At 44.0% G+C, this 19,532-nt stretch overlaps 1 protein-coding gene across 6 annotated transcripts in view; it reads left to right on the plus strand.

Moving 5' to 3' along the window:
• Positions 1-19,532, plus strand: part of TP73 (tumor protein p73) — a 187,916-nt gene that overhangs the window by 68,353 nt on the left and 100,031 nt on the right. The gene's annotated exons all lie outside the window — the stretch shown is intronic.

Genomic DNA, 19,532 nt, shown 5'->3' on the forward strand with positions numbered 1-19,532 from the left:
TCCAACACAGAACTGCCAACAATACAACCCAACCACATGTCCTCTGTGAGCACTTCATGCACTTGTTACAATTCATTTTATTGAAATTTAGGGGACTCCTTTAAGAAACAGAAATTATTTCAGCAGGACGCGTCATATATAGACCCTGCCCACCGTTCAGATGTTCCCGCGCTAGGTACGTCATGCTGTTATTGTGACAGCACCATGGTTTTCATTGGACTGGGGGTAAACCTACTTACTAGTATCTTAGTAGTAAACTCTGGAATATCTATAGATGATCATCTTGCTTAATGTATTATGAGTCAGTCAGTACTTCGATATCAAATATTGCACACATAACCAGTTTCTCCAAATTCTCAAAACTTTTTGAACATAATAATAGAATATTTCAATTGCCCATCAATTTGTTTCCAAAATTCACATTAAATAATGGAAGCATATATGTTTATAAGCCTATATATATTGGATGAATGGCGGTGACCCTTATATAAGACACATCAGAAGATCATATTTGTAGGATTTCACTTTTAAGTGATATTATGCCTCAGCAGGCAGTAGCGCCACTAGTCTCATCATGAACAAGTCATACAGTACAGTGGGCACCATGACAAACAGCGTCACTTAGGCCCCGATTTTAAAACATGTCCCCAAGTATCACAAGTGTTTAATAGTATTTCTCTTCTCATATTGGCCAAATGGACATTTTTTACTCCGTTATAAATGCAAACCCTGCGCCCATAATAGTTATGCCCCTTATGATTGGATAAAAAAAAAATAATAGTTATGTCCCTGACCATAACTATAGCCATCTGTACAACATTTTATTATGACCAAAGCATGAAAAGATCATCTCATTAATATGAATCTATAGAAATTGGGCCTGTGTCCTCCAAATTGACACCAAAAAGGAGCTTCGACTTGTCCCACAAAGCCTCATACAGTTACAATACCATAAACATAAAAAAAAACCTGGTCTTAGCGGACAAAACTGACTATGTCTTTAAGAGGTTAAAGAGTTCTGCAAAGAGATGTCACTATTCCATATCTGCTGGACAGGAGCCCTGTGAACTGCCTCCTACTTGTGGGCATCCCTGGCTCCTCTTTTAATTAGCTGGCCTGGCATGAAACCCCGTTGTGTACGTCTTGATGTAACAATAAGGTCATGCCAGGTCGGCAAATCAAAAGAGCAGTCGGAGATGGCACCATGTAGGAGGCATTTCACAAGGCTCCATCCAGCGGCCGTGACTAGTGGACCCATGGTCCTGCGAATCGATTTATTCACCTCTAGTTCTGCAATTTTAAAGGTGTTTCACGGGATCAGAATATTGATGGTCTGTCCAGGACAAGTCATCAATATCTTATTACTAGAGGTCCGTCTATTGCCAGTCCCACCAACCAACTGTGTGAAGGGAACAATGCTGCAAACAAATTACAGATGCGACCATGTAGACAGGGTGCAGATAGGGAGAGCAGAAGAAGCTGCTGCGCTTGTTGAGCCCCTTCAATCTGCTGACAAGCCGAGACCGGCCCCACCCATCACATATTGATGGCCTATAATCTCTTGTATATATTGATGGTATTGCACATTGCCCTTTGCCACAATATTACTGTATGGATTACTTGTGAGTGACCATCCATTGGTGGGGAACGATAATACCACATCACTGTCTACATGGTCGCATCGGTGCTGAGTTTGCAGCAATGTCCCATGGCTCCTACACACATTTGTACAGCCCCAGTAAGCACAATCTTAAAAAGCTGTTGAAAAAAGGTTTTGACAAATTATACAACCCCTTTAGGACTATAAATGCTAACTGTTACCCACAATGGCATTAACAGGGTGCAAAGGATGAATGCGTGTGGTCCAAAAAAAGAAAGAAAAATGAGATTTGCCAGGAAAACCCTAGTTTAGGCCGTGCTGGTAGTGCCTTTGTGGCTCTCTGTTCTCCTGATGCTGGCAAGTCATGTTCTCTATATAAAATGTAGTCTAAACAAAAGATGTCCCCTTGTCATTCATGGGCATAGGTTTGTTTGTAATTACTAGGGGTCTTCTCCCCTAATATGATGCCCCAAGCTGAATGGTTGGTACAGAGGAGTCATGGTTTATCTGCATCCTTAGCAAGTAACTAGACGGGCTTCATATGGTCCAAGAGAGTCTGGCAAACATGGCTGCCCCCTAAATAGGGGGATGTGAGGTTTGACAACCTTTTTTTTGCTCCTCGCATCACTCAACCAGATGAGGGTCTTCAAGCTATTATTATTATTATTATTATTAATATTTATTTAAATAGCACCATTGATTCCATGGTGCTGTACATGAGAAGGTGTTACTTACAAATTACAGATATCACTTACAGTAAACAAACTAACAATCACAGACTGATATAGAGGGGAGAGAGGATCCTGCCCTTTCAGGCTTACATTCTACAGGATGATGGGGAAGGAGACAGTAGGTTGGGGGGTTGCAGCAGCTCCAGTGATAGTGAAGCGGTAGCTCCAGTAGTGGTGAGGAGGCAGTGGGGATCATTGCAGGCTATAAGCTATCCTGAAGAGGTGGGTTTTCAGGTTCCGTCTGAAGGATCCGATTGTGGTTGATAGCCGGACGTGTTGGGGCAAAGAATTCCAGAGGATAGGGGATATTTGGGAGAAGTCTTGGAAGCGGTAGGGTGAGGAACGAATAAGTGTGGAGGAGAGAAGGAGGTCTTGGGAGGATCGGAGATTACGTGAGGGAAGATATCGGGAGATTAATTCAGAGATATATGGGAGGAGACAGGTTATAGATGGCCTTGTAGGTCAGTATTAGTAATTTGAATTGGATACACTGAGGGAGTGGGAGCCAGTGAACAGATTTGTAGAGGGGAGAAGCGGAGGAGTAGCGAGGAGAGAGATGAATTAGTCGGGCAGCAGAGTTAAGGATGGACTGGAGAGGTGCGAGTGTGTTAGCAGGGAGGCCACAGAAAAGGATGTTGTAATAATTGAGACGGGAGATGATGATGGCATGCACAAGCATTTTAGTAGAGTGAGGGTTGAGGAAGGGATGGATTCTGGAAATATTTTTGAGCTGGAGGCGGCAGGAGGTGGAGAGAGCTTGGATGTGCGGTTTGAAGGACAGAGCAGAGTCAAGGGTTACTCCGAGGCAGCGGACCTCCGGTACGGGGGAAAGCGTGATGTCGTCAATTGTTATAGATAGGTCAGGTAAGGAAGATCTGTGAGATGGGGGAAAGATGATCAGTTCTGTTTTGTCCACATTCAGTTTGAGGAAGCAGGAGGAGAAAAAGGAGTATATGGCTGATAGACACCCCGAGATTTTGGAGAGCAGATAGGTGACGTCTGGGCCAGAGACGTAGATCTGAGTATCATCGGCATAAAGGTGGTACTGGAATCCGTGGGACTTTATGAGTTGCCCCAGGCCAAGTGTATAGATTGAGAAGAGCAGGGGTCCTAGAACAGAGCCTTGGGGGACTCCAACAGAGAGAGGGTGGGATGAGGAGGTAGAGTGGATGTAGTGCGGTTGGAGAGATATGAGGAGATCCAGGATAGGGCAAGGTCTTTGATGCCAAAGGAAGAGAGGATCTGTAGTAGGAGGCAGTGGTCAACTGTGTCGAAGGCAGAGGACAGGTCTAGAAGGAGTATAGAGTATTGTCCGTTCGCTTTGGCTGTAAGTAGGTTGTTAGTAATTTTGGTCAGGGCTGTCTCAGTGGAGTGATGGGGGCGGAAACCAGATTGTAGATTTTCCAAGAGCAGGTTAGATGAGAGGTGGGAGGAAAGTTTAGCGGCGAATGGGAGCAGCGATATTGGCTGCTATATTACCACAGTATTCTCTGTCCAGAAGTATTACCCTATGAAGCGCTGTTCTTTTTGTTTTTCGTATGTATAAATTCTTCAAAAAAGGAGCAATGCGGTTCATGAATTTTGCGCAAAGTAAAAACTGTTGTTTAGTTTTGTTTTTAACCTGCTTTTTGCAACTTTTTAGTGCAAAAAGTCTCCTGTTTCACTAAATGGTGCAAAATTTGTACCAAAATACCTGACATACAGAAAACTTCTCCAGGGAAAGGTGGGACTGGAGCATATTTGCACCAAATTTTGAGACTTTTTAAAAAGTTGCAATTGATTAATCAACTGAAAAACACTTAGAAACACCAAACCTTACCAACAGTGCTAAAAATTACAAAAAAGGCAAATTCAATTAAAAAAGACTTAAACATTGCGCATATTTAAAGAAGAATAAGGCACAAATGAAAAATAAGTGGAAATCACCAAAAGCTAGACAAAGAAAATATAAAAATGCAATAATGAATCCGGCCCTCATTTGTAAGAGAGGTGGCATCCTATGGCAGTGCCAGGTGGAGCACGTTCGCTATGTCCACGGAGATCGTCTGGCTGCTTGCTTCAGGTGATGCACCTGTTACCAATGGCTGTTGAGGGCTAGGGGCACATACTTTTGCACAAGAGGTGTAAATGCTTGTCATACAAAAGGTTTAGTCACCCAGGAGCCTGGACAATGGACAGTCCCTAGTTCTGATCACGGCTGACATTACATGTATGCAGGGTTAGTTAGTCGCTGACTCCTCCTGGCAGTGTACACTGCATGACCCATAGATTTATTTGTTTTTTTTCTCATTGAGGTTAACAGGTACCTGCTCCATTGATTTGTGTTTGCCTGCCCGAGGCTCAGTAAGACGGCACTTTTGCAGAGTTGACATGAGGAAAATCCCACTTCAAAGGCCGTAACATCACAGCGAAGACTCTGAGTCTAGAATGCCTTCCTTTGTGTTAGGACGCGGTGGCTTCCAGCACGTGGACAAAGAACATGCTCTCAATGCCACCGTATGATAGAGATTTATTTTACTGGTTACAAAGATCAACAAACCAGATGCAAGTAATGTCATCTTCTTGTTCCTACCCTCCTCAGTATGACCGATATGGCTTCCGGTATAGTCAACTTTTTTTAGGCTTCCTTATAGCAGAAATGACCAGTTATGCAGTAATGCATCTCCCGCTCCTATATAATGGGCAGATTATAGTAGACAAATGGGGCAATTTTCTCAGGAACTCAATAATCTCCATCTGCAGCTATGGGGTGTTCACCTCTTAATGAATGTGGCACATCATATCCTTGCATGTGTAAGGGAGGGCCAGGACCGTAGTAGTGACCTGTACTCTAGTGGCAGCTGCTCCCAGCCCTTCCCCTACATGAAACAATACTATGCTCCTCGGCATACCTGCATCTCCAGTCCCATCTTCACCCGGGCACTTTCCAGGCGATAACAGTCCCTCTTCTAGGCGACTCACATCAAGGGAGACACAGTCCAAGACAACTTTAACACTTACTTTACTTAGGATTTCGCACGTTACATCCACAGTTTATACATCATCACATTTACTTGCTTCTTCATCTTTCCCTTGCTTGCTGTCACTTCTGTGGAGTACACGCCCGGACCAGACCGTACTAGACTGCTTCCCAGTTCCTTCCAGGTCTGACCTCACTACAATGACATTTCCTTCAGCCTGTTTCGCCCCAGACCTGAATTCATCAATCACTATGTTTGGTGACCCCGGTGAAGCGTCCGGCCTGTCTGTACCGATCTCATCGAAGTGCCAACTCCTTTCATCTCCTTTGTCCAGCCAACTTCGGCCCTAAAAGCATTGGCCCAGGCGGTAAGACACCCCATCTTCCTTTTCCTGTTCTGACCCACTGCTAAGACCTGCAGTGGCCCTGGGTAACGTGGGCAATAACGACTTAACGTTACGTGACTGCCAAGCTGTCCGGGCTTGTAGCCCATGTGGACTCTTGGGCTCCCTGGTTCCATCTGACTTAAGTTTCTACCAGCTTCCCTCTTACTACCTGGCAGCCCCTCCTATAATTAACCCTCTATGAACTTCCTATCAGGCCCCACTAGTATACCCCCACCTAGTGGCCCGCAGCATAATTACAACTACCCAGTCTATGGGGAAACTATATACTAAGATTGCCCTCCTCTATTGTCCCAATAAAGGATGCTCTAGCCTTCCCTAACTACACATACATAAATTACATATAATATACAAGCAATATTATCATACAAGAACATGAGGCAATATATACACTTATCCATACAATGGTAACACATTCAAGTGGCAGTACCATAAATAATGAGCGGTAATACATAATTATACATGTAGCAGTACCGCAGGCAATAATCATAAAAACATGTTTGTAAACATTAAGGGCAGGAAAACAATCAGAGAGAAGGGAGGTATAAGAGACATCATACTCCACTCCCTTAAGCCCCCATTACACACTGCGATATCGCTAGCAATATCGCTGTAAAGTCACCGATTTTGTGACGTTACAGCGATATTGCTAGCGATATCGCTGCATGTGATACTTACCTCCGACCGGCTCCCCCGCTGGTAATCGCTGATCGCGCGAGAAGCTGATGGACCATTCCTCGTCTTCCACTTCCTGCGGCGCTTCCTGCTGTGACGACGAGCGACGCGTGGAGCCGGGCGGGAGGACGCAGGATCGCCGCGTCTGACAGGTAAGTAGCGATCCCCGTCCCCTGCGATGTCGCTGGTGAGATCTGCCTGAGTGGCAGCTCACTAGCGACCACCCAGCGATTCACCAGCGATCCTGACCGCGTCATATCGCTGGTCGGGATCGCTGGTGAGTCGCTAGGTGTAACGGTACCCTTACACACGCTCCTCATTAAGACTGTTATGCAAAACGCCAGACTAAATGAATCGGGGCCATTGTTTTTTCTAAGGACTCATAATCCCCCCCTTCACTGGTAGTCTGTAATTCCTCCATACCTCTATTTCTCCTTTGAAATACATATTAGACCATATTAATTATCAGTCTTATTGTACATAATGATCTGTTTACCCCCTGATATCTCCGTTTTAGTAAATTGTTGCATACGCCATGAAACAACAATTCTGGAGCATCTTTCCTTAGAATTCTACATTGTGTTAATTCTCTGTTGTTCCTCTTAGAAATGTATGAATATATTGACAACTGGGTGTTACCAAACAGACCTTTGATAGGTGATGACCCAGTTGACAATTTATGAATACATTTTTAGTAGGAATATCAGAAGAACGGCGCAATAAATAATTCTATCTATTCCAGATGTGATACTTTATGGAGAACCAAGTTTTTAGTAGATCAGTTATATCCGGAAAGGTGCTAGCTGTTCCTTAAACATTATTTGGGGAAGCTAAAAAAAATAGTTAAAAGAATGCTCCAAGCAAAGCTGATGCACCATTATGCCAAACCTAGAACCTAAGAAGAGGAGAAGGCAACACAGACAAAAAAGAAATCCTGTGCCCCGCATCGCCCTCTCCTGCCCCAACATTGTGGATGCCCATTTCTTGGAGTGTTCCTTTAAAGCTTGTATGTTCTTATTATAATAATTTCTCTTACCACCTACATTCACATGTTGTATGTTCCCCCACAATTCAATGCACCTTTCTTTTTCATTGGAGGAGCCTATAGTCAGGGGTGAAATGGCAAAAATGGAAGCTGGCACATTTGGGTGAGCTGCGCTGTGGGAATGAAGAGCCTTAAGATTACAAATTTTTTTTTTAAATGCCAATGCAATTCTGTGCTGGACCGGCGCCTTTCTCAAGGTATAAAAATCAAGTGCGATTTGATGGAAAGCTGAATGACAACTGTCACAGGCAATGTTATGGCTGCCATTGGTGGGTATCACAAAATGGCCATTAGGGACAACATCCACTTCCAATTTTAATACCATTTATAATACTTATAGAATCATAGAATCATAGAATCGTAGAGTTGGAAGGGACCTCCTGGGCCATCTGGTCCAACCCCCTGCTCAAAGCAGGATTCGCTAAATCATCCCAGTCAGATGTCTGTCCAGCCTCTGTTTGAAGACTTCCATTGAAGGAGAACTCACCACTTCTCGTGGCAGCCTGTTCCACTCATTGATCACTCTAAAGGTACTGTCACACTTAGCGATGTACCAGCGATCCTGACCAACGATATGACGCGGTCAGGATCGCTGGTACATCGCTAAGTGGTCGCTAGTGAGCTGCCAAACAGGCAGATCTCACCAGCGACATCGCTGGGGACGGGGGTCGCTACTTACCTGTCAGACGCGGCAATCCTGCGTCCTCCCGCCCGGCTCCACGCGTCGCTCGTCCTCACAGCAGGAAGCGCCGCAGGAAGCTGACGACGAGAAACAGTCCTGAACGTTCTCGCGCGATCAGCGATAACCAGCGGGGGAGCCGGTCGTAGGTAAGTATCAGACACAGAGATATCGCTAGCAATATCGCTATAACGTCACTAGTTATAGCGATATTGCTAGCGATATCTCTTAGTGTGACATGCCCTTTACTGTCAAAAAGTTTTTTCTAATATCTAATCTGTGTCTCCTCCCATTCAGTTTCATCCCATTGCTTCTAGTCTTTCCTTGTGCAAATGAGAATAAAGTTGATCCTTCTACAATGTGACAGCCCTTTAGATATTTGTAGACAGCAATTAAGTCTCCTCTCAGTCTTCTCTTTTGCAAACTAAACATTCCCAAATCCTGCAACCTTTCCTCATAAGACAGGGTTTGCAGACCGGTCACCGTTCTGGTCGCTCTTTTCTGAACTTGCTCCAGTTTGTTGATGTCTTTTTTAAAATGTGGTGCCCAAAACTGGACACAATATTCCAGATGAGGTCTGACCAAAGAGGAGTAGAGGGAAATAATGACTTCACGTGATCTAGACTGTATGCTTCTGTTAATACATCCTAGAACTGCATTTGCCTTTTTTGCTGCTGCATCACACTGTTGACTCATATTCAGTCTGTGATCTATTAGTATACCCAAGTCTTTTTCACATGTGCTGTCACTTAGCCCTATTCCTCCCATTCTATATATGCTTTTTTCATTTTTATTGCTCAGATGTAGTACTTTGCATTTCTCCCTGTTAAAAACCATTCTGTTAGTTACTGCCCACTTCTCCAGTTTATTTAAATCTTTTTGAATCCTCTCTCTCTCTTCTCTAGTATTAGCTATCCCTCCTAGCTTTGTGTCATCAGCAAATTTAATCAGTTTACCCTCAATTCCTTCATCTAAATCGTTGATAAAGATGTTGAACAATACAGGGCTTGTGTCTTCTTATATGGCAGAGGGACCCTCTTGGGCACCAGCCCCATGAAAAAAGTACGACCTATGCTCCCGTATAGCTACACTCCTCCTGGGCAGAGATACTTTCTGGTTTGTTTACCTTGTAAGGCCAGTTGGGTTTGGCTACGGGTAGAAAATCATACCTGATGGTAATGTGGATGGATGGAGGTGCTGCATACACTGTAAATTAGATTTTGGCACCTCGGCTGTGTATAGCCCCCTCCAGAGCGCAGTGAGATTCTTGGCATACATGATAGAACATGCAGACCCTGGGATCTACGAGGACGGGATGCAGCACGGAGCTGCCGGGGCTTGTAGCAGGCTTCACAGCGCTTACTGTTCATCCTTTCAGTCATGATTGTTTTATTAGCGTAATCTTTTTAAATACAGTGCAAACACTTCCCTGCTTTATGATTTCATGGTCTGGTCACTTTCAAAGTGGAAGGCCGAGTGCTGATATCCAAAGATCCCCGGAGATTATACGGAGATCGGCAGAAGATCTTACTGGTACTGCCAGTGTGATGGAGTCAGAAAAATGTGACATGGAGCATTAGGACAGTGGTACATGAGATGGATGGATGAGATGGATGGATGGATGAAAATTGCTGTTTTCATGTTTCTGTCTGTAGATAGTGTGAGACAGTGACCAGTGTCATATGCGAGGGTCGCTATGTGTCCCCCAGGATGTGTAAAGAAGCATATGGAAGCCGGGGAAGTGCATTGCAGCCACAGGCATAGCTGTGATTGCAAGGAAAAATAGAAGTAAGTGTTGAACTTGGGCAAGTTTTTTGTCCAAGGCGGAATTTAAGAAAACCGGCCATGGGCTTGTATTTTTAAAATTGACTACAGGATGGTAGTGGGGTGGTCCGTTAACTTCCCCAGCAAGGTTTTCCATGTGGCCTTAGGCCACAGGTTTGTTTGTAAAAACCCCTGCAGCATAGGGTTTGGTGTGTCAGTTTTGGGTCTTGCAAGCAAACAGAGCTGACAGCTTTGCAGAGCTCACACTGTGTGAGGCAACGCAAGGCCCAGCGGAGCCAAAAGGCCTGGCTCCTTCAGCTTACACGGCGGTGCAGTCGCCCACGGCAACAGTCATGGACTGTCATAGTTTTCCCGGATGCGATCCGGAGGATCTGAATTACTTTCTGCTTGTGAGTACACGCTGCAAAGAGACTTTACTTTGAACTTTGCTGAGTCACTGTCTCATCACTGCAAAGCGTGGTTACCGCTGCATCACATATGGTTGGAGAATGCGGGAAGTGTGAACTCAGGCATATCACAAAGTGTGCTGCATGTCAGTAATTAAGCCGGCAACGCTACGGCTCAAACCTCCTGACAAGATGGAGGAACTTTTGAAACAGTTGGTCCTCGCTCAGCAGTGGCAACTTGAGCAAGCACCAGAAGCAGCAATGGCAGCAGGAGCAGACAAATAACCTGTTAATGCGGCAGGTAGCTATCTACAGTTGTGCTCAAAAGTTTACATACCCCAGCTGACTTTTTGCAATTTTCCTGGCAGTTGTAGACAAAATTTTTGTTGGTCTACCTGAACGTGGTTTTGTTTTTACATAACCCCTGATTTTCCATTTGTTAATCATAGTTTGAAAACTGCTGACTGACATTATCAATTCCTTTGATATCTTTTCATATCCCTTTCCTGTTTTATACAGTTTAACTACCTTTTCCCATAGATCCTTTGACAGTTCTTTTGCTTTCCCCATGACTCACAATCCAGAAGCGTTAGTGGCTGGATGAAAGATGCAAGAGTCTGTCTGGATCCCAGAAACTCACTCAGCTGTCATGCACACACACTGATTACAAGCAAACAGGTCACAGGTGAGGATATTACATTTAGCAGCCTTTCAAATGCATTTATGTCAACTTCTGTGCATGTTATCAGGCAAAAATCACCAGGGTATGTGACCTTTTGATCAGGGTCATTTGGATGTTTCGGATTGTTATTATGATTTATGAAGCGAAAACACAGTAGTTCGACAATAAATGGCTTCACCCAACCACTAACCATGAATGGAGAAAAAGTTTTGGTGCTATAATTCATATCCTCTGAAAAAAGGCCAAGAAAGCAAAAATTCTGCCGGGGTTTGTAAACTTTTGAGCACAACTCTATCTATCTATCTATCTATCTATCTATCTATCTATCTATCTATCTATCTATCTATCTATCTATCTATCTATCGCTGTATCCAGTGTTAGATACAAAAAATACTGACTTTATTTTGCCCACATGGCATCATTTTGGCTCAGGATAGCAGAGCCTTTTTTAATGCAGCATGAGAAAGCTCTGCTACCCTGAACCTAAACATCACTACATTGGCTAAATACATGTTGTATCTGTATGTAACCTGCTGTGTTGCCTTAGGCTTTATTCACACATCACTATTTTTGATCAGTATTTCATCAGTATTTGAGAGTGTCTCCAAAACACAGAACAGGTGTCAATCTTTCAATTATAGATTTTTTCTGTAAGTTCCACTCTTAGGTTTGGCATAAAAACACTGATGCAAAATACTGACCAAATACTGAATGTGTGAATAAGCCCTTAATTGACGTCTGTATGAAAAGGTTTTTTGTTTAGTTCCTGGAGGCCCTGCACCCACTGAGGATTGCATTAAGTGTTTATTTTTTCTTTGTGTCCTACCCCATATGATGCCGGTTGGTTATGGGTATGTTTTAGGAGCTGCTCTGGAAACCCTGAGAATAGTTGAGATGTTTTGGGTCTGCAGCCCTTGGGGGTATAATTACAGGCCGTGCACTGGGACAACAAAGCAGGTGCAGGGCATACTGACAGCTTGTAGACAGATCTATTGTGTGCACAGACTTGTGTGCACAGACTTGTGTGCTGTATACACAACAGGAGCCGGCACCGCTGCTTATATCCAGGCTGGGTCTATAAACCAAGCAGCATCCGAAGATCATCCATACCTACAAGAATAGGAACAGAATCATCTATTTACAAATTCGAAACACCGCAGATTCCTACAAAGTAAGGGAAAAATATTCTACCCGATCGCCTATAAGAACCCAACTCGAGTTATATGGATTTCATAAATTTGATGCCGCTGTGAAGATTTTGACTGTGATTTCTTACATAAAAAGATTTTCATACATGAACCTGTTGCTTTTCTACCTGGTTTAAAAATTTACTATAATGTCTCCCTATAGCTCTGTTATTAAAAACAACAATTTAAGAGAGTGGTAGATGGGTAGATGTATAGGTAGAAGGGTTATAAATGCACTGATCATTCATGTTTTATTCCTTTTTATTTAATGTGCCATTTCTTATGCATAATACAACAGATCCCCAGTAGTGATGAGTGCCAGTGCTTGTTACTCGAGTTTGGCTAGGGTGCTCGGGTGTGCACTGAGTAGCATGGGTGCTCAAGTGTGATTTTCGCATCCCCACACCTACATGTTTTGCTGCTGTTAAATAGCCAGAAAACATGCGGGAATTGCCTGACCTGCAGCTGCAGGGAAGCAAACATCTAATTTGTGCACCCGTGCCACTCAGTCACACTTGAGCACCAGCGGCGTAACTAGAGCTTGATGTGTACTGGTGCAGGATTTGAACTTTGCCCACCCAGGATCAAATACTTATTTCCCCCAATGTATATATATATGTAGGTCTTCCATCCTGATATCTATGTCCCTCGTTATGGTATATATGTGCCCTCCATCCTGGTATTTTCCCTTATCCTGGTCCCCATCCTGGTATATGTCCCCTGTTCCGCCACTGTTCTTTAATGTATAGAAGAAAGTAAAACATTTGAAAGTAAACCATTATACTTGCCACGGGCATGCATAGATTTCATGAGGCCCCATAGCAGAAGTATAATACACTCCCGATTGTCCTGCTCATAGTCCTCCATATAGCATAATGAACATCCCATAATCTTCATATAGCATAATGCACAACTCATAGTCCTCCATATAGCATAATGCACTCCCCATAGTCCTCCATATAGCATAATGCACAGCCCATAGTCCTCCATATGGAATAATGCACAGCCCATAGTCCTCCATATAGTATAATGCACAGTCCATAGTCCTCCATATAGAATAATGCACAGCTCATAGTCCGCCATATAGCATAATGCACTCCCCATAGTCCTCCATATAGCATAATGCACCGGCCATAGTCCTCCATATAGCATAATGCACTCCCCATAGTCCTCCATATAGCATAATGCACAGCCCATAGTCCTCCATATGGAATAATGCACAGCCCATAGTCCTCCATATAGTATAATGCACAGTCCATAGTCCTCCATATAGCATAATGCACTCCCCATAGTCCTCCATGTAGCATAATGCACCGGCCATAGTCCTCCATATAGAATAATGCACAGCCCACAGTCCTCTATATAGTACAATGCATATCCCATAATCCTCCATATAGTATAATGCTCAGCCCATAGTCCTCTATATAGAATAACGCACAGCTCATAGTGCTCCATATAGTATAATGCACAGCTCATCTGTCACGAATCATTATAGAATTCGTCGCAGCTCTGGTTTTACTGAAATTTCAATATTGTTTTTTCCTTTTGGTCCAGCAAGAGTTAATGTCAGTTTCTTTCTGAGGTTGTTTCTGTTAGGTTGGTCAGCTGATGTTGGTTGGTAATCACTCCCACCACCCTTTAAATAATCACATGACCCATCAGCTGACCATCGGTAATTGAATTCTACTAGATGGTATTTCTGAGGTTTGAGTTTCTATTCCTGGTGTCATTCGCTTTGCTACTGTGTAGCTTATCAGTAGAGCATGAGTTGAGTATATTTCCTTTTTTGTCAATCCCGTTTGTCTCTTGCCCTGTGTGTTGATACCATCTGCAGTGGTGAGGCTAGCGTCCTTGCCATGTAATTCACTAGCCACGGTACATTTAGGAAACAGTCAGGAACAAGGCATATGACGGCGGCGGGGGTAAGGACCCGCATAGGGCAATAGGGGAGCTTAGGGACAGGCACAGGTTGGTGTCAGGAGGTGTCCCAGCCTTCGTTCCCTACCTTTAGGGCCTTCCTCTCGCTTTTCCATCCCGTCTATCTTATATGCTGGGTTGTCCGCCAGATCTACCTGTGTCCGAGTGTGACACCATCCTGATATATGGCCCCCGCTGTTGTTCAATACGCAGAAAAAAAAACAATAAACGCTCCTACTCACCTTCCCAATGCTCCCACACCGCAAAGCATCCACTTCTGAAGCCGGCAGCTGACTTCGGCGTGTGACACAAAGGCATGACGTCACTGAAAGGGTCGACATTGACTTGTAGGATTGCTACTTCCAATAGATAGCACTAGAGTTCAAGTCCTCTTCTTCTCTGAAGAGACAATTTGCATGTTGAAAATATTTTCATATCACATGAATGTTTCCACATTTTTTCCCGTTACACCCACAAACTTAAATATATTTTATTGGGATTTTATGTGAGATACCAACATAAGGTAGCAAGTATTTGTGAAGTGTAAAGGAAATAATAGGTGTTTCCTAAATTTTAGAAAAATATAAATGTAAAAACTGTGACGTGCATTTGTATTCAGTCTCCTGTAGTCTGATATTTTGTAGGACCACCTTTCCTTGCAATTACTGCTGAAAGTCTTTCGGGTTATGTGTCTACTAGCTTTGTACATCTGGAGACTGAAATGCTTGCCCATTTTCTTTGTACACTCGCTCAGTGAGATTGGATGGAGAGCGTCTGTGATCAGCAATTTCCAAGTCTTTCCACAGATTCTCAATGGGATTTATGTCTGGATTGTAACTGGGCCATTCACATAGAGGAATATGGATTTATCTAATCCATCCATTGTGGCTCTTGCTGTATGTTTATCCGGGGAACTCTGTAGCGGGCAGTCATTTCTACAGGGGAGGTCACAGCTGCGGCCGCTGCTGGATCTCCACCAGGGTTGGACATCTTCTTCCTCTCTTATGAACCTCAGCCAGGCTCTGTTTATCGATACCGTGGTCAGCGGCTGCTCCGCAGGCGGGATGGAACCTGCTTTTTCCCCCCGTTCACCACAGAGCATGGATCCAGCTTCACTTCGCGCCTTCTTTTCGGGTTCCGCCCACAACGACACTCCCCTCTCTTCCCGTGCGCCATGTGATTCAGTAATGAGGGCGATTGTTATAATTCAACAAAGTCCCTGGCACTCAATACCTGGTAATGCCGGGCTACAAAATCCTGTTCGTGACGCCAAGTTGCTTGGGCCGGGAACTCAGTACCGGGCCAGTCAGTTCTTCAGGGGAGGTCACGGCAGCAGTGACTCGGTCCGTGGCCCTGAGCGTGCAACAAAATGATTTTGGTGAATGTTTATAGGGAAATTAAAATTTGTGACACCACCCGTGGTGTTCGGCAATGATAATATGGCCGACGCTGCAGTTCAGATCCACTGGGGCAGTTGGTGATGCAGCAGAGTGGGTACAGCTCTCCACGGGTAGAGCTAAGGCCCAGGGCAGTTATAGTTCTTATAAGGGATAGTGACGTTGGGGTGTAGGACTGAGGGAATAATGAATAACTGCAGACACATGAACTGTAGTTTCCCTTACCTTTACTTGATGGTCTGGAATGCAGACCAGAGCACTGCTAACAGATGGAAATGGAGTTCCGGACAGCCTGGAAGTAATCTAGGGTCCCCTAAGCCAGATGGATTGGAGGCCTCCTTGCTGTGCTGTTCTCTGAGGTCCTTACTGCTGGCTGTGGTGTAGTGACCACTGTGTCCGCTAGGGGGCGCTGTGTGGGTGTCCCAGGAGAGAGGATGAGTGGCAGGGTGCTGAATGATCGGTATGTATCCCAAGGTAGGTGGCCTTGGGATGGAAGCTTGAATATGTGTGTTGATCAGCAGAGGTACTGCTGAGCTTTCGTTACACTGTGTCAGGGAGAGCTTTCCAGGTAGCTGGTGAGTCGTGCGGTACCAGCTACTTACAAACCCACCTAGGGGCGGGTATCTAGAATGCCATAGTAATGTATATGTGTGTGAATGATTGAAGGACCTGTGGTGAGGTCATAGCCATGTGATCCGGTGGGGGTGGCTACGGACCATATAAGGTGGCCAGGGTAGGTCACATGAGTCAATGCTTGGACCCGGTTGGTCCGTTTGGAAGGTCTCGCTGGAAGATGGATCTGCCTTCCTGAAGTGCCTTTGTGTATAATGGCTGCACATGTCTGAGAGTTCCCAGGGGAGGGAATGGACATCTGCAGTGTGGTGAAGCAACCATGAGGTAACCCTGACTGGGTGAGATACCTGTGAGGCTTGAAAGCCTGCATATTGGACATTGCATAACCTGTGTGACTACAGGGTTAATGGAGTGGAGCTCTGTCATGGACACTATGCTGTTTGATATGAACTTTCTATTGCTTTGGTTTATGATGCCTGAATAAGCCACATGGACTGTTGATGTTTAATGGAAAACCCGCGCCAGATCTGGTTATTTGGCTGCAAAGCGAGTATCCCCTACCTTGATGACAAGCGCTACCTTACACTGCTTAAAGCTATGCTTCAGCCTCTGTTCCTTATGGTCCTTGTACTTGCCCGTATGGCAGGCAGCTTGAGCCTATTGCAGGTGTCGCTCCTTTGTGGCGGCTTCGGACTCTGATATGCTGCTGTGCCCCGAGTGTCTGATGGCTCAGGGAACCTGCAATTCCCTGCCCTCCAGATTTAGCTGCTGGGATTGTTGTACCCGTGCAGCCACAGACTCCGGTTCTAGCACTCTGTTCTGGGGTGAGCTTGGTCACAGCTCCACTCACCAGCTCTTCCTAGACTTCTCTCTTCCTCTATAACTCTTGTCTGACTCAGACTGCAACTCTCATCTGGGGAAAAGCTCCTCACTCTTCCAGTCCCCACCACTGACTGGCTAACCCCTCCTCCAGGCCAGAACTAATAGGGAAGCTCCCCTAAAACTGAATTTTGAGCTCCCCTCTTGGTCTGGAGACAGGAAAAGTGTTGAATGCTGATGTTACCTGACCAGGGAACTCCTCCTTGCTTCCAGGCATGACATCACCCCCTGTGAGGGAGGCAATGCCAAAGTGGCAACCAGACTCCTGGGGTGCCACATTTAGGGTCTCTGTCCTACTGGAAGGTGAACCTACATCCAAGTCTTTTGCAACCTCTAAAAGGTTTTCCTCCAGAATTGCCCTGTATTTAGTGACAGTAAATTGTAGGTAAATGCAGAAAACAAATTAAAGAAAAATACAAGAGAAAAATATATATAGGAATGAAGGAGAGCTGTAAAAGAAGATGAGACTAGTCCATATGCACAATGTGCATAAATAATGTGCAACTGGCTGCAACCAGAAACGGATACCTACATAGAGACGATTGTAGACCATTCATGAGTGGATAAGCCTTCAAAGTCACGGAAGATATGGGGGGTAAGATTTATAACAGCTAACATAGAGAAACTCAAAGAAAAAAAACACATAATGAAAAATAGCCTCACCAAAACCTTGATAAATTACAAATGCACTAGCAGGAAGCAGCAGGCCCCCACTGATAAAGGCTGGAGCAGCACAGGTGCACCCTACTGATGAGAACCACCCACTCACCTAAATAATGGAGGGGCTGGCTGCCTATCAGAAAAAATGCACACAGATAAGGCTTGCATAGGACACTAGTCACACAGGTAAGTGTGATGCCAAGTGTCTGGATAATAGCCTATTGATCACGCCCATAGTATTAGCAGGCAGGCTGTTCAGCACTATATATGCACCACCAACATAAAGGGGCCTAGCTGCATCCTGCAAAAAATGATAAAAAGTGCAATAAAAAGATGAAAAAATAATGCATACGATACATGCATTAAATGCGGTATTGGTTACTATTTTGGTCAAAACAGATAAACTCGCAACCCAACGCCAACGGTCCCCATTACCTTGCGAGTCCTAACACTAATTTCAAAACAGCTAACATAGAGAAACTAAAAAAAGAACACATCATGAAAAATAGCATCACCAAAACCTTGCCAAATGACAAATGCACTAGCAGGGTGCACCAGGCCCCCACTGATAAAGATACCCAAAAGAAAAGTGGAGCCAGGAGCAATAAGTGAAGCATGTAATTTTATTGTTTATCCAAAAATTGATAAAATTCAGATTTATAGTAGATCAATTATAAAGTTGAATACATAAGGGAATCAGCGACACTTAGTTTCCACACATAGGTAAGGGAGGGTAAAAAATTGGCAGTGTAGAAACAATTCCATATATAAATAAATTGGCCTTGTGTGTTGTACAAAAATATATAAATAATAAAATTCATATATGTGAGAAAACATCATATAAAGTGCAATAGTACATAATTGCAAATATATAGCAAAAAATGCAAATTTCTCTCAGTAGTCATTTAAAGTGCAGTAGTGCATAATTAAGTAATCCAAAATAAGGACCTACAGAATAAACCAAAATAAGAGAAATTATAGCCTGATATCAGATGTGACTACTACCATAATAAGTCCATAAGCCTGAAAAAAAATAAAGTGCTCCTGGATTCAGATCTACAATGTGAACCTCAGACAAAGGATATCTGGTGTGACTACTGCCAATAATGATTTGGCCAGAGAGATGGATATATACAATATAAATGGTAATCATGAAATAAAGCCAGGAACCAACCTTACTGTGATGTGCAGAACGGGACCCCAACGTGCGTTTCGCTACTTAGCTTCTTCGGGGGGCGTGATAAAGGCTGGATTTAAGATTTATGTCTGGACTGTGACTGGCCATTCACACACACACAGGAATATGGTTTGAACTAAACCATCCATTCTGGCTCTGGCAGTATATTTAGGGTCACTGTCCTATTGGAAGTTAAAGCTACGCCCCAGTCTCAAGTCGTTTGTAGCCTCTAACAGGTTTTCCTCCAGGATTGCCCTGTATTTAGTGCCATCCATATTTCCATCTACTCTGAAAAGCTTCCCTGTCCCTGCTGTAGAAAAGCCTCACCATAGCATGATGCTGCCACCACTATGCTTGAGGATGGGGATGGTGTTTTCAGGGTGATGTGCAGTGTTAGTTTTCTACCACAAATAGAGTTTTACATTTTACATTTAACTCAAAAATATCTAGTTTGGTCTCATTTGACCAGAGCACCTCCTTCCACATGCTAGCTGTGCCCCCTACATGGCTTTTTGCAAACTGGACTTCTTGGACTGCTTTCAAAAATGACTTTCTACTTGCCACTCTTCTATGAAGGCCAGAATTGAGGAGTATCAACTAAGTTCACAAATTATGTATTTGGTCAGGATTTTACAAGTGGTGCACATATTTCTATTATATTTTTCCTGTGCTTGTTTCAGTCATGATTTTGACTTACAAATACTGATGCAAAATACTGACCCAATACTGAACGTGGCCTTATAGTTGTCCTGTGGACAGATATTGCCACATGAGCTTTACAGCCTCTTGGCTGCTT

Source organism: Dendrobates tinctorius, unplaced genomic scaffold (assembly GCF_039654945.1).
Source record: "Dendrobates tinctorius isolate UK_male_01 unplaced genomic scaffold, ASM3965494v1 ptg000326l, whole genome shotgun sequence".
In the NCBI taxonomy this organism is placed as follows: Eukaryota; Metazoa; Chordata; class Amphibia; order Anura; family Dendrobatidae; genus Dendrobates; species Dendrobates tinctorius.